This window comes from Muntiacus reevesi, chromosome 2 (assembly GCF_963930625.1).
Source record: "Muntiacus reevesi chromosome 2, mMunRee1.1, whole genome shotgun sequence".
In the NCBI taxonomy this organism is placed as follows: Eukaryota; Metazoa; Chordata; class Mammalia; order Artiodactyla; family Cervidae; genus Muntiacus; species Muntiacus reevesi.
Window position 1 is genome coordinate 96,276,592 of NC_089250.1, and position 14,993 is coordinate 96,291,584.

Consider the following 14,993-nt stretch of genomic DNA (forward strand, 5'->3'; position numbering starts at 1 on the left):
GAGCTCAGCTGCAGCACTGGTTTTGCATTTCAAGAGATACTTGGAGCCTTCCTGCTTCTCCTGGTCCCATTCACAGAAAATGTGGCTCACCCCCTCCAGAGCCACATCCTCACAATGGAGATAGACACTCATGCACACACATACACTCACCCTGAAAGAGGCAGGTGTAGGAAGCCCACAATTGCGTGTTGACCAGGCAGCTGATGACAGCCTCCACCTCAGGAATAATTCTGATGGATCTGGGAGCTTATGGTTGGTCATTATTAAGGAGTTTAACTCAAAAAATGGTGTTGACTTGTCCCAGTGGCTGGGGATAGCTCAGTGGCTCATTCTGAAGGTTTTGACTGTTAAAAGGGAGAATGGTGGGAGGTTGGAGTAAGGAGTGTCTCTAGGTCTGTGCCATCCAAACTCAAATACTGTTGAAGAGACAGATCTGCAGAACTGCAGAGCACTCTGCCTGTTTATTTACTGATTGGTTGGTTCTTATTGATTTATAGGAGTTACTTATGTTATACATACTAATTCTTTGTTGATTATTTGTGTGGTAAATATCTGCTTCCATTCCTTGTGCTGTCATTTTTTCAATAGTATGTTCTCAGGGACTGAAGTTTCTCATTTTAAGGTAGTTCTCACGAAGTTTTAACATTTCCCTGAGCTACATGGAACATTGCTAATCAGATCAGGCCAGTTGTGAGCCAAGTTATGCGACTAGGCTACCTGTATTGACAAACTTCTACAACCCAGATCCCTTCCACAGAACCATGTGGAGGCAGCTTGCAGTTGGCTAATCAAGGAAACATATGTTAGCATTTTCCATTAGAATAAATGGATGGACTCAAGAGGGACTGTCTGAGGCTCCATTTGATGCAGATCCTAGCTGGGAGCATGGAGTGGGCCTGGTTGCCCTAGGGGACACCTGGGCTTTTCTCGCCCAACTATATCTCAGACTCCACTGAACGCAAGGCTATAATGGGCATGTGTTGTTTTCAGTTTGTACTGAGCCTGGTTTATAAAGTTTCTTGAACAGAGAGAGCCCCTGAAACATAACCAGCTATATTCAGTGTGACCAACTGGCAACCAAGAACCCTCCTGGATTGGAGCAGAGAACATAGGCAGTGTGCAGCCAGGGTTTCATGCTGCCAGAGGAAACAGATAAATCTAAGGGGGATGACACAGCAGGCTGAGGAGAGTGAGCCCAGGACCAGCCTAGTGCTTCCCTGGCCACACAAGCCTCCACATCCGTCTCTCCACTGGCTAAGGCAGCGTCTAGCCCAGACCCAATGTGAGGCCTGACTCCCTAGAACAGAGGTCAGGAGCACTTGTAATATTTGCATATTAGACTTGTTATTACTTGCACATGATGTTTTTATTATTTTAATTTTATTTTTTAAAATTAATTTTGTTGGAATATAGTTGATTTACAATGATACATGATATTTTAAAAATTCAAACAATATAACAAAAAGTACACAAAGTCCTGCTTCTTTCTTGTTCTCATCATCCGAATTCCCACCTTTCACTCCAGTCTCCACCTCTCCCCACTAACGTTTTCTTTATACAAATAAGCAGGTGTGAATGTGTGCTCTTATAAGTCTCTATTTTTATACAAAAATAGCATATACAGACAGATTTTTCTTTTAAACCACAGATGATCTTGGAGACATTAGATAAAGAATTTTAAAATCAGATTTTATTTCATTAGATCTTTCCTATAAACGACTGTTATTTTGATAAATTTTTCCTAATCTCCTACCACAGTTTAAAAATGTACTTACAAAAGTCTGTGGTCACCCACCAATTCGAGACAAAAGTAAGTCAGGAATAAACTGGGCAATTTTTTTCTTTTTAAATATTTCAGAGTCAGAAAAAAAGTTGTGTGATGTGTTTATTAAAGAAAATTTCCAGAATAGAGAAAAGCACAAAGAAGAAAATAAAATTTAACAGTAATTCTCCTACACAGAAATATTCAAGTGGTAACAATTACAGTGCTTAGGATACATTTTATAATGGATATAGTACATGTCCAAATAAAGCACATGTACAATTAACATATATTTTAAACTGTAAAATGGGAAAGCGTTTATCAATACTTAAAAAAGTTATTTTATTTTTGGCTGTGCTGGGTCTTCATCGCTATGCATGGGCTTTCTCTAGTCGCAGCAAGCGGGGGCTACTCTCTAGTTGTGGTGTGCAGACTTCTCATTGCGGTGGCTTCTATTGTTGCAGAGCATGGACTCTAGATCCTCGGGCTTCAGTAGTGAAGCACATGGGCTTAATAGTTGTGGCTTGGGGCTCTAGAGAGCAGGCTCAGTAGTTGTGGCAGTCTGGCTTAGTTGCTTCAAGGTATATGGGATCTTCCCAGACTAGGGTTTGAACCTGCATCCCCTGCATTGCAAGATGGACTCCTACCAGGGGAGCCCAATACTTGTTTATTTACCATAAAATCACAAGTGTTCACTATTTTCAACATTTTGGTAACAATAATGTGATGTGTTGATATATGTATTAGCTTGCCTTCTCTACATAAATTTTTTTATATCTCTATACATGTTGTTTTCAAAAGGAGTTGAGTAGAGGCAGATATTGACTTTTTGCCAAGTATATAGAATTGCATCACCTCTCTATTCAGTTCAATGGGTTTCAACAAGTATTCATTCTCTACTTTAATGATAAAATTAATAGTAACCCTTACATTTGTGTACAGTATTACAGTTGGCAAAAGTCTTGTCTGCTCTTTGAACAGCCTGTTGAGTGAGGTAGTACTATTCTTATTGGCTGGATAAGGAAACTGAGGGTCACAGGAGTTACGTTTCTTATCTAAGACTATCTAACTAATTGAGTAGAAGACTTGCAAGTTTGGATTCCAAGTATAGTTCTTATCCCACCAGACCGTGGTGGGGACAGAAGAAAGGAGAAACACCTCATGTTCCCAGACCTCTTTAGGTTTACAGTGTAGTTGATGAGACAAGTCACAAAACCATCAGACACCCAGAGAAGACAACACCTGGCCTAGTGGAGGCAAAAATGGTCACCCTTATCAGGCCCTATGCATCATCCTCCATTTTGCCAGTTTCCACCACTTCTCCCTGTTGCTTTACTTGGTCTTCTTCTGGCCTCTGTGGTACCTACCTAGACCTCAGAGGCCTTTGAAGAAGAGCTCCTGTTGAGAAATTGGAAAGAACTTTAGCTAAATTCCAGTCATGGGATTTTCAGACTGTAGGCCAGGCAGAAAATGTGCATTCCTCCAGCAATGGAGATTTTTCACTGACAAATGAGAGTTACACTTAAATATTGTGTTTTTCCTGTAGCTTAAAAATATTGTCATGCATTCATTTAATTGTTCAATCATTTACTCACTCATGTTTGAATTCAACAAGCATCACTGAGGACCCAGCATGTCCTTGGTGTCCTAGGGCACCCTGCTAGCCCTAGTGGAGGACAAGATAAATAAAACACAAGTTATACTCTTAAGGAGTTCCATTTCCACATGATTCTTCTGGTTACTCAGGCAACAGACTTGAGTGCAGCATTATTAGATAACACACAATCTGTACTTTCAACCTAGACATTTCTAAGGGACAGCTCTGTAGAAGTATCACTTAGCTAAAGCCCAAGCCAAGAATTGTTTTTCATCTTTTTTTGATACTACAGCCACTCTTATGAAGATACTTAATACTCTTAATACTCTTCAAGTATTAAGATCGAAGGTGGTGGTGTCCAACATATATAAGACAACCCATATAGAGTGCAAGAAGAAAACATTAATATGTTAGTATTACATGCAGTAGTGCACATATATACTTTCTTAATTCATAGCTATACATATGCTTGATAGAGTTTTATCTATGGAGTGGGCAGTCAAGAGTTTGGTTTTCCTTGTTCTCTAGCCATAGTAGCTACTCTCCGTCTCCTTTCTCAATAGTATATAAAACTGCTGAAAGGCTCATTTGGGAAGCTTTTTCAAGTCATTGCATTCAGATTTGGCCTGATGGCTGAGGAGAGACTTCATACAAGGTTTCTAGAGCAAGTGGTAAAATTTGAGTAAGGTCCTTCAGTCTGTGCCATTTCTCTCTAACACAGACAAAGGAAGGATAGATTCTTAGCTCAATAAGCCCTTCCTTCCTGCCAAGATCTTAAGTTTTAAGAGCTTACTTTCCCCCCTCATACTTGAAGAATTCTTTTGATGTTTATTTGATGTTGGAGCTCTTCTTCAGAGTGACTTTTCACTTATTTTCCCAAAAAAGCACCATGCTTTATCAACCCCCTTCACTCCTTGCCCCTGATATGGGTTGGGAGGGCATCGACTGGGGACAGAGTTCCCCTCTCTTCTGTTGACAGACATCTACATTTGACAATAGATGCCAAGCAAGCATCATCTATCATGATCATTCTGTCTCTGGAACAGAATTCCAGAGCATTCTACCAACTTCACCAACAAGTTCTGCTTATTTACTCACTGTCTATGCATTGAACACCCTGCCTGCTTTCTGCCCAGGAATCCTTTCGGCTGTACCATGGTCGATTTCTAGGTTGAGGATTATTTTTCATTTTCATCTAAGTGTTCAATTAATATTTTCTTCTTTCCCTATTCTGTAAGAACTACTAGTCTGTGATATTTTAAAAAGTACTTAGGTTGGGAATGTGGATTATGATTTGAATTACAGAAAGGTCTTAAAATATTCTTTCTTATCTTCTTGACTTACAGTTTGATAAAAATTCCAATTTTGATCAACTGTTCCAGAGACCCATCCATAGTATAATGTGAATTTTACTTGAAGTATCCCTTTCCTCCAGTTCAGGCCTTGGCTTGTAATAGTGTCTGTGTTTTGAGATGAAATTTGGAAAAATTGCCCATCCTTGTAAAGGTAAGCCAGGTGACCCTTGCAAACATCCTCACCTAATTTCACACAAGAATTCTGAGCTTATCAATTCCCAGACTGGTGATGTTCTAGCATCTTCAACCCATGGCTTCCAGAGTTGCCTAGGAGGCATCTCCATACCAACTGTCCAGAAGGCAGATAAAATCAGAGCAAAGTGCCTGGAGAGGTCTGAACATGGTACACCTCAGTTCTCACATTCCGTCAGCTAGGACACTGTCACATGGCCATGGCAAACTGCAAGCCAGGCTGGGAAATAAGGGCTAGTTGGGCATTAAAAAAGAAAAGACATACCCATCTCTGCCACTGAATACTTGCCCTTTGACTCATGGAAGCATTTATTCCAAAGTCCCCGTATCAGCCAGTGAGGGTCAATTGTGTGTTCAGAGTTAGTGGAATCCTTTCCCTAGGTAGGCTGGTAACCCTATTGTTTCATAGAGGATGGCAAACCCCTTCTAAATGGTGCACAGTGGATTTGAGTTTCATCAAAGGATTTCAGATGATCAGTAAATCTCTACAGAAACAAGCAGGGATGACCTCTCTGGAACCATAATCAAAAGTGTGTCATATCTACCTCCTCACTGGAGGCTGTGATCTAGTGTTCCCAAATGTCTGCAGAGCTAATGTTCATGGCGTTTTCATTTGATCAGGGGAAATTCTGGTCTTATCTTTGCAAATAAAAATAATTCTGCTGAAATTGTCTACTTGTTATCTGGAAAGACAGGAGAAATTCTTTGGCAAGAAGGGTCCTGGCAACTAGCCTCAAACCTGGGCGATGGAAATAGATGGTCTTGGACAAGTGTTGCAGACTTTCATCATTTAGAGAAACTAATACATAGGGCATCAGCTGAGTTTCCATTTCAGTGCAACTTAAGCCTGTGTGATAAAGGCAGTCTGCTCTGTGAACTTTGTATTACATAACATTCATGTGATTCAGAGCTGCTATTTATAGTTTTCCTTTGTGTGGAAATGGGATGGGTTACAGGGATGCAGCTTCCTTCTATCCCAGCGTCCCAGAAGGAGATCAAAACAATTCTGTATTTACCACCTAGCCTAGGGCTTTCAAAACCGTTCTTGCTTTATCGTCAAAAACAATTTTGGCATCTTGTTGTTCAGTCACTAATTTGCGACCACACGGACTGCCGCATGCCAGGCTTCTCTGTCCTCCATTATCTCCTGGAGTTTGCTCAAATTCATGTCCATTAAGTTGGTAATGCTATCTAACCATCTCCTCTGCCACTCGATTCTTCTTTTGCATTCAGTCTTTCCCAGCATCAGGGTCTTTTCCAATGAGTCAACTCTTTGCATCAGGTGGCCAAAGTATTAGAGCTTCAGCTTCAGCTTCAGCAGCAGTCTTTCCAATGAATATTCAATTCCTTTAGAACTGACTTGTTTGATCTCCTTTCAGTCCAAGGGACTCTCAAGAGTTCATTCATTCATTTATTCTTTCATCATCCATTCCTTCATTCAGGTAACAAATATTTAGTGAATGTCTACTAGACACTAGGAGTGGAAATAAGTGGTTGAAAACACTGTTTCCTAGATCTCATCCCAGACTAATGAAAACAAACTGTCTAGGAGTGAGTTCTGGTCATAGGTATGGAGATATGTGTGTGTATATATATATCTCACTGGGTGACTTGCAGGATCTTAGTTCCCCAGCCAGGAATTGAACCCTGGCCACAGCAGTGAAAGTGCTGAATCCTAACCACTGGACCGCCAGGAATTCTCTGGTCATAGGTGTACTTTTAAATCCCTTCAAGAGAGTCCAATGTGCAGCTAGGATTGAAAATCACTACAATTTGTAGACTCTGAAACCAGAGGAAATTATAATGTTTAATAAATCAAGGAGGTGCACTAGAAAGAGAACCAAATAAAGAGGGTGTTGAAGAAGAGTGCAGAGAAAATTGGAAATTGCTTGATATAGAGAAAGAGAAATAATGCTTGTGTCTGATTCATTTGTGGTGGAATGTTAGCCTTTCTACTTTTTAGCTTGTATGATGCTAGACAAGGCATTTAACCCTCTAAGCCTCAGCTTTTGCATTTTTAAAATGAGGATATTAATCATTTTCACATTCTAGGATTACTGTGAGCATTTAAATAGAATGCCAAGTGTGCAACGTCTGTTATTTTTGTCATTTGGAATTCTGGAGGAAAGATCAAGCATAATAAGTTGGATAGTTAAAGATGTGAGTATGATCCTAGGTAAATCTCTCTTGCTGCCAAAGGTGAATGAAGGCCACTATGTATCTGTGGGTGTCTGAGACCTCAGCCCAATACAGTGCATCTTCCTTGGGGGAAAAGAAATCATTGTTATCTTAAAACAAATGTAAATATGTTGTCGATGAGAATGTCAGATTTATATCAATTGATTAAGAAAAAGATGAGAATTCACATGGTTTGAAAACAAGCCCCATTTTTGGGAGGACACCTTTAGGGAGCTCTCAGCCTCCCTGAGGGTTCTCGTCACATCTCTGCTATCAGTCTTCCCTGACCTTCCAGTGAAGAGTATATAGCCCTGAGCATAACCAAGGTCTCAGCTTGCTGAGTGAGTTTGGACATTCAGAGGTCATTCCTTCTGGATTTTTAGCTAAACATTGTTAGGATTTCTTCAAGTGACAGATTTTGTAAACATCAGCAGATATGTATATTCAGTGTATTTCTTTTTTGATTTGTAAGATAAATGATAGCACAGTCTATACATTTTTAAGCCCTGAATTTCACTTTAATGATATATCTTAGAGATGATCTGCATCCATCCATAAAGAATGTCACCCTTTTCTTCTTTTAGAGCTGCACAGTATTCTTTTATGTGGATGTATTATAATTTCCTTAACCAATATTCTGCTAATGTCTTCAGCATTTTGCTGAAACATTGCTGTTTAAACTTTTTGTTTAAACATTGCTGCAGTGAATAACCATGTACATAAGTCATTTTGCAGATGGGAGCATCTTTTGTTCTATAAATTTCTGGGAGTGGAAGAGCTATGTCAAAGGATATATTCATTCACAGATTGTCCTTCACAAGGATTGTTCTAAATTCCACTTGCACCAGCGATGTAGGAGAAAGTCTTTATCCCCACACCCCACCAATACAGTCTCCTATCAAAGTTTGATTTCTGCTAATGGGCTAGATGCAAAATGACATTTTCTGATAGTTGTAAAGTACATCTCTCCAATTGTGAGTGATGTTGAATTCCATTTCACATGTTTTAAGACTTACTTGGGTTTTCTTTGCTGGGATGAGTTGGTCCATATCATTTGTCTATTTTTGAAATTAATTTTATTTAAGTACAGTTGAATTACAATGTTGTGTTCGTTTCTGGTGTACAGCAAAGTGATTCAGTTATGCATATGTATATATATACACATTCTTTTTCAGATTTTTTTCCATTATAAGTTATTACAAGATATTGAATATAGTTCTCTCTGCTACATGGTAGGTCCTTGTTGCTTCTCTATTTTGTATATAATATTGTGTATCTGTTCATCACAAACTCCTAATTTATCCCTCGCCACCTTTCCCCTTTGGTAACCATAAGTTGGATTTCTATGTCTGTGAGTATATTTTTGTTTTGTAAATCAGTTCATTTGTATTACTTAAAAAAATTCCACATATAAGTGACATCATAAGATATTTGTCTTTCTCTTTCTGATTTATTTCACTTAGTATGATAATCTCTAGGTCCTTCCATGTTGCTGCAAATCAATGCCTATTTTTTAATTGGGTCATTGGTTTGTTCCTTATTGATTTTTAGAAATTCATTATATATTTAGAAAAATTAGCTTGATATCTATTACAAATATTTCTTCCTTCCAGTTTTGTCATTTGCCTTTGATTTTTTTTTCTGCACAATGTTATGACTTCTGTGTTTCATATGTGTCATAAATACAAAGATATTCTGCACCCTGAGATTATTAAATAGTTCTCTCATGGTTTCTTACATCATTTGTAATACACTATTCTTTGTTATATTTAAATTTCTGTACCACTTTGAATTTTTCTGGGTGTAAGCTGTGATCCTTACACCTTAGTTGTATGGGATCCAACTTTCTTTTTAGATGGCCATCTAGCTGTCCTAAAGTCTTTAACTGAGTAACCTATCTTTTCTCTGAATTTGCGATATTGTTCTTTAAGTTATATTAAATTTATCACATACTAAATTCCCATGTGTTCTTAGATCTATTTCTGGACTTTCTATTCTTTTTCATTGGTCTCTCAATCTATTCATGTATCAGCACTATCTATTTTTAATTACTATAGTTTTATTTTTTATTTATTTATTTTTTGGGGTTCCAAATTACTCTATTTGAAGGAATGGTGCTAAAGAAAGAACTTAAGTAGATGTTTTGGTACAACTTATAGAAAAGGTGAAGGTAACCCAAATATGCAGGCACCGCCTTGGTGCCCAGGAAAGTCACCCCTGTGGCTGTGGGAAGCCAGCCTGAGGCTCAGCTCTCACTGAGTCCCAGGGTGTGCTTGTCAAAGAGGTACTCTGCCCTGCCAGATCCAGGGGCCCCCGTCTTGCGCAATGTGGTCATGTGGTCACCCAGTTCTTTGATGGCTTCTATGTGCTCATTCAGGTAATGAGTCTCAATGAAATCACACAGATGGGGGTCATTTTTTTCAGTGGCCAGTTTGTGCAGTTCCAGTAGGGACTGATTCACATTTCTTGCCAAGCATAGCGCACATTCCATTGCATTCAGCCCATTCTCCCAGTCATCGCGGTCTGGTTTCTTGATATCCTGAAGGAGGATTCTGGCCACCTCGTTGGTTCTGCAGCTTCATCGGTTTCTCAGTGACGTTCCCTCTCCTCATGAGACTGGTGAAGAAAGTATTTGGCAAAGTTCTTCAAAGCCATGTCATCGAGGTCAAAATAGTGTGACGTGGGCAGGTAGGCAGAGGAGGTGTAGAGCTCCCGGTTGATCTGGCGGGTGATGGAGGCCTCCGAGTCCTGGTGGGCGTGGTAGCGCCCCTGCGAGGGGGATGCGGTCGTCACGGCGGTGGCCGGCGGCGGGGACCTTGGGCGGCCGGACGCCCTGTCGGGTGGGGAGGAGGGCTGGCTCTGAGTGGCCGGAGGGGTGGGGGACCAGCAGCCGGTTCGGTTCAAGCGCTGTTCAAGCAGGAAGCTGTGGCGACTCTCCGCGAAGATTATTACTACAGTTTTATAATATCCTTTAACTTCTGGTTTGGAAGAAATTTGGAAATTGTTTTTTTTCCACACAAAACTGGAAAAGGTCAGTTTTTGTTCCAATCCCAGAGAAGGGCAATGTCAAAGAATGTTCAAACTACTGTACAATTGTACTCATTTCACATGCTGGCAAGATAATGCTCAAAATCCCACAAGCTAGGCTTCAGCAGTATGTGAACTCAATGGACATGAATTTGAACAAACTCCAGGAGATGGTGGAGGACAGAGAACCCTGTCTTGCTGCAGTCCATAAGGCCTCAAAGATTTGGACACAACTTAGCGACTGAACAACAACAACAGTATCATGAAACAGAAAATGCTTATTAATACATGTGTTTTTTCTGGGCTTATTTCTGTGTCTACACCCTTCTCCACATGAGCCTTGATACATTTGCATTCATGCTTGTGTAGACTTCTACACGGTATAGATCATCACACTATGGGCATGTAGGATCACAGTTGATATATAATTTGGTATTTTGCTTTTTTAACACTATATCATATCTTTTTTGTATATTTTACAAAGCTTCCAATAAGATTTTTTTATTGTTGCATATTACTTGCTACATTTATCTTTTAAAAGTCAAGAATTATGCAAGCAGGTTTTTAATCTCCATTGACACTAGTTTGCATGAAGAAATAAAGTTTGGAGGGTTATTATTTATACATTTCATCTAAATGTATAAGTAAACAATCTGTTAGTTGCTAAAAGCTTAGAATTATAAAGAATGAGAGCTCATTTAGAATCACTGTTTCTTGTCTCTTTTTAGGGAAAAGATTTGAGTGTTTTTCGGAGTTATTACTGAGTAGCTTGTGCAATACTATTTGCATGAGAGAGTCCAACAAAAAGGCAAAGCAAGAGTTATGTCCTTCTTTTTCTTTCCAGAACACAGCATGTTTATCCTTTTTATGGGGTAAATTTGAGTAGTTCCCATAGAGCAAAAAACCTGGAACTCTAGAGTGATTTCAGCCAACTGGTAAATAAAAAGCAAACAACATAAATCAAGAAATACTTGTGGGAGAATGAGCTAGATCGCTTCTGTCATCCCACCGCTTTTTGCTGTGTCTCTGGCAGTTGACCACAAGATGTCACTATGACATCTTAAATCCCAATAATCCTGTAGCTGGCTGGGGGTGGGGAAAGAACAAGGAAGAAAATCTTACAGTTCTATGCAAAATGGAATTTTCTTTTTTTCTGGCTGCCTGCCAGGCTAATAAAAAAAGAATTTTTTTTAAACCAACACTATGAATTAAAAAGGCTTTCAAGAAACATCTGCACAGTGAAACTGTTAACTCCAAAGAAGTCCAACATTGTATTTATACTGTATAAATTAAAATGGAAAATAAAAACCCATTTGGGCCAATGTGCAAAATCTCCAAAGCAAGAGAAAAGTACTTCTGAAGTCAATCCATTTTCGAAATGATGGCATTAAATATGGAGGATGTAATAGTCGAAAACAACTGAAATTCTGCCCAGTGAAGCCTTAAATAACCAGTTTCTCAAAACAAATATTGTTAATTAACCAAATTTCCCTCCATGGACTCAGATTTTAGAGGAAAGAAACAAATCATTTTTTAAAAAATGCAATCTTTCATGTTTCTTGGGTGAAATGATTTTCAGAAATGGCTAGCACAGACTGTAGCAACCCCTCCATAGGATACATCTACAGGTCAGGGGAGGAGAGCCACTGCTTTGGATCATGATTCTGAAGAACTGAAAATCATAAAAAAAAAAAAAAAATCCTGTTTATTTATTTATATAGAAAGTGAGAAAGTGCTTTTAAAAACCAGCTTTACACAGAACACATCTTGTATTTGAACAGCCATCTTTTAGGTGATCTGCCCAGCTCCCCACCTGTATATGGGCATCCATACTATACCCTTATACCCCACAATCATGGTGTGACTGGCATGTTCTGTGACCCACCCAGTGTTCTTACCAGTAGCTAGCAGCCTGACCAATATCCCTTTCTTAGGAGTTTGGGATTAAGTCAGTTGACCCTCTTTCCTAATGACTGGACAGTGACAGACAAACCCTGGAACTGTTGGTCACCATATTTTCCATCTTGCCAGCCAGGAAGAAAAATCAGAAGTCTATAGAGAGAGAATGATGAAGGGGATCCTGAGGACCACGGACAGAGAGGAAGCCTTGGTGGCATCCAGGTGTCCAGTTCCATCTTGTCCTGAGTCCAGAGTCCACTCTTTTTCTTTTTTTAAATGAGAGAATGCCCTGCATCTTCATAGTAAATGATCGTTTTGTTCAGCCAAAACACTCTTATGACTTTTCAGGATAATCTGGAGCTCAAGTCATTGTAATTCGTTATCTTTGCACTCCAATCCTTCTCTGCTCTCTAGCCGTCTTCTGCCCCCCATTATTTATCCAGACATTTAGGTTATGGGATATTTTATTTGGTCAATCAAAGCAACACTTATGGCTTGTGGAGGGACAGTGAGAGTAACCTAGACAGGCCTCAGGGAATACTTTGAAACATCAGTCTGCACAATCTTTGGGTGAACTGGATCTATGAATTAGGATTCTACAATAGCACTTCCCAAAATTTATCCCTTAGAACATTAATCATGAAAGTGTTAAGAATATAAAGTATTCCATAGTAAAATAAGTCTGTGAAAAAAGCAAAATACATCTCCCTCTTGTATGTGCACAAGAGGGGACTAAAGATCCTCTTGATGAAAGTGAAAGAGGAGAGTGAAAAATTTGGCTTAAAACTCAATATTAAAAAAACTAAGATCATGGCATCTGGTCCCATCACTTCATGGCAAATAGATGGGGAAACGATGGAAATAGTGGCAGACTTTATTTTCTTGGGTTCCAAAATCACTGCAGGTGGTAGCTGCAGCCATGAAATTAAAAGACACTTGCTCCTTGGAAGAATAGCTATGACCAACCTAGACAGCATATTAAAAAGCAGAGACATTACTTTGCCAACAAAGGTCCATCTAGTCAAAGCTATGGTTTTTCCAGTAGTCATGTATGGATGTGAGAGTTGGACTATAAAGAAAGCTGAGCACTGAAGGATTGATGCTTTTGAATTGTGTTGTTGGAGAAGACTCTTGAGAGTCCCTTGGACTGCAAGGAGATCCAACCAGTCAATCCTAAAGGAAATCAGTCCTGAATATTCATTGGAAGGACTGATGCTGAAGCTGGAACTCCAACATTTTGGCCACCTGAGGTGAAGAACTAACTCATTGGAAAAGACCCTGATGCTGGGAAAGATTGAGTGCAGGAGGAGAAGGGGACGAGAGAGGATGAGATGGTTGGATGGTATCACTGACTCAATGGACTTGAGTTTGAGCAAGCTCCGGGAGTTGGTGATGGACAGGGAGGCCTGGCGTGCTGCAGTCCATGGGGTCATAAAGAGTCGGACACGACTGAGTGACTGAACTTTGCGTGTGCATGTGTACTCAGTCACATCCTAGTCTTCGTGACACCATGAACTGTAGCCTGCCAGACCCCTCTGTCCATGGAATTTTCCAGGCAAGAATACTGGAGTGGGTTGACATTTCCTACTCCAGGGGATCTTCTTGACCCAGGGATAGTCTTACATTTCATGTTAATATATTAAAGGCTCCGATAAGTCCTGCAGTCAAAAAAGGGATCAAAATTTGTTTAGCCTAGGATTTTCAAAGTTTATGTCATAATATTAACAGATTTCTTTGGGGAGGGGAGTTAATCCTTATTAGCAACATTTTAAATGCTACTTTAAAATGTCTGTTCATGTCTGCTTTACAGCCAAACTGAATTTGAGGTGGGCTGACCTTGGGAATTTTGATAGGAAAGACCCTGGAAAATCCTCACTTCCTTACCTCATGCCTCATAGCCCTTTATTAGTCAGGTAGTTAGTGAGAAGGCTAAGAAATGGCCTAGACATCCAGTGCTGTGGGAGAGACTGCCTTATGGCCTCTCTTGACATTTCCTAGAGCCCTGACTTTATGCCTTCGTTTGGTCTTTTTCAAAATATAGTACACACTGACAAAAGTGCATAAATTACTAAGTGTACAGTGATGAACTTTTCCAAACTGTTTCACAGACTATTGTAGCCAGCACCAGGGCAAGAAACGACATTATAGTCTCCCAGAGGCCCTTTAATGCTATTTTAGCCACTTTGCCACACTAGGATAACCACTCTCTGACTTTATGCCTTTTCTTTCCACATAAATGGATATATCCTGGAGAATAAAGATCGACCCTAGATCTCCTTGTATCCCCGCAGTCTAGAACAGGACTTAGGATAGTTAATTGGGCTTAACTGTAAAGCAGGACCTATAAAAGCACAAGTGCCATCAGACTCCTATACAGGGTAGTGGAGGGACCCTGGAGTCAGACTGCCTGGGTTCAAACCTATGTCTGCGATTCCTACTTGTCTGACCAGGGCCATCACTTAAGTCTTCAGAAACCTCAGTTTCCTGCCTTGCAAAGAGACTAACCTGGATTATCTCGGTGGGTCCTGAATATCATCACAAGTATCCTTATGAGAAGGACAGAGAGAGATTTAAAGATGGCCTTGAAAACTGGATGATAGAGTTGCAAGCTAAGAACTGCCACCAGCCCACCAGAGACTGCAAGAAAAAGAACTGATTCTCCCATACAGCCCTGGAAGGGCGTGTGGCCTTTGCCAAAACCTTGACTTTGGCTCAGTGAAATTGATTTTAGACTTCTGGCCTCCAGAAAGGTCAAAGAATAATTTTCTGTTGCCTTAGGCTGTGGTGATTTGTTAGGTCAGTCATGGGAATCTAACACACATATCCTGTGATTGGTGTTGGGGAAACAGCAAGAAAGAAAAAGCAGCCTTTGAAGAGGTTACATTCTACCACGGAACACAGACTATGATGCGCAATCTAATGTTGAAGTTCTGCTGGCTCTACACTACAGCAGCTAACTGGTGGCAGCCCATGGAACCTGGGA

General features: G+C 40.0%; 1 pseudogene; it reads right to left on the reverse strand.

The window, feature by feature from the left end:
• Positions 1-9,186: 9,186 nt before the first annotated feature.
• On the reverse strand, positions 9,187-11,968 carry LOC136157221 (ferritin heavy chain pseudogene; annotated as a pseudogene).
• Positions 11,969-14,993: the final 3,025 nt, after the last annotated feature.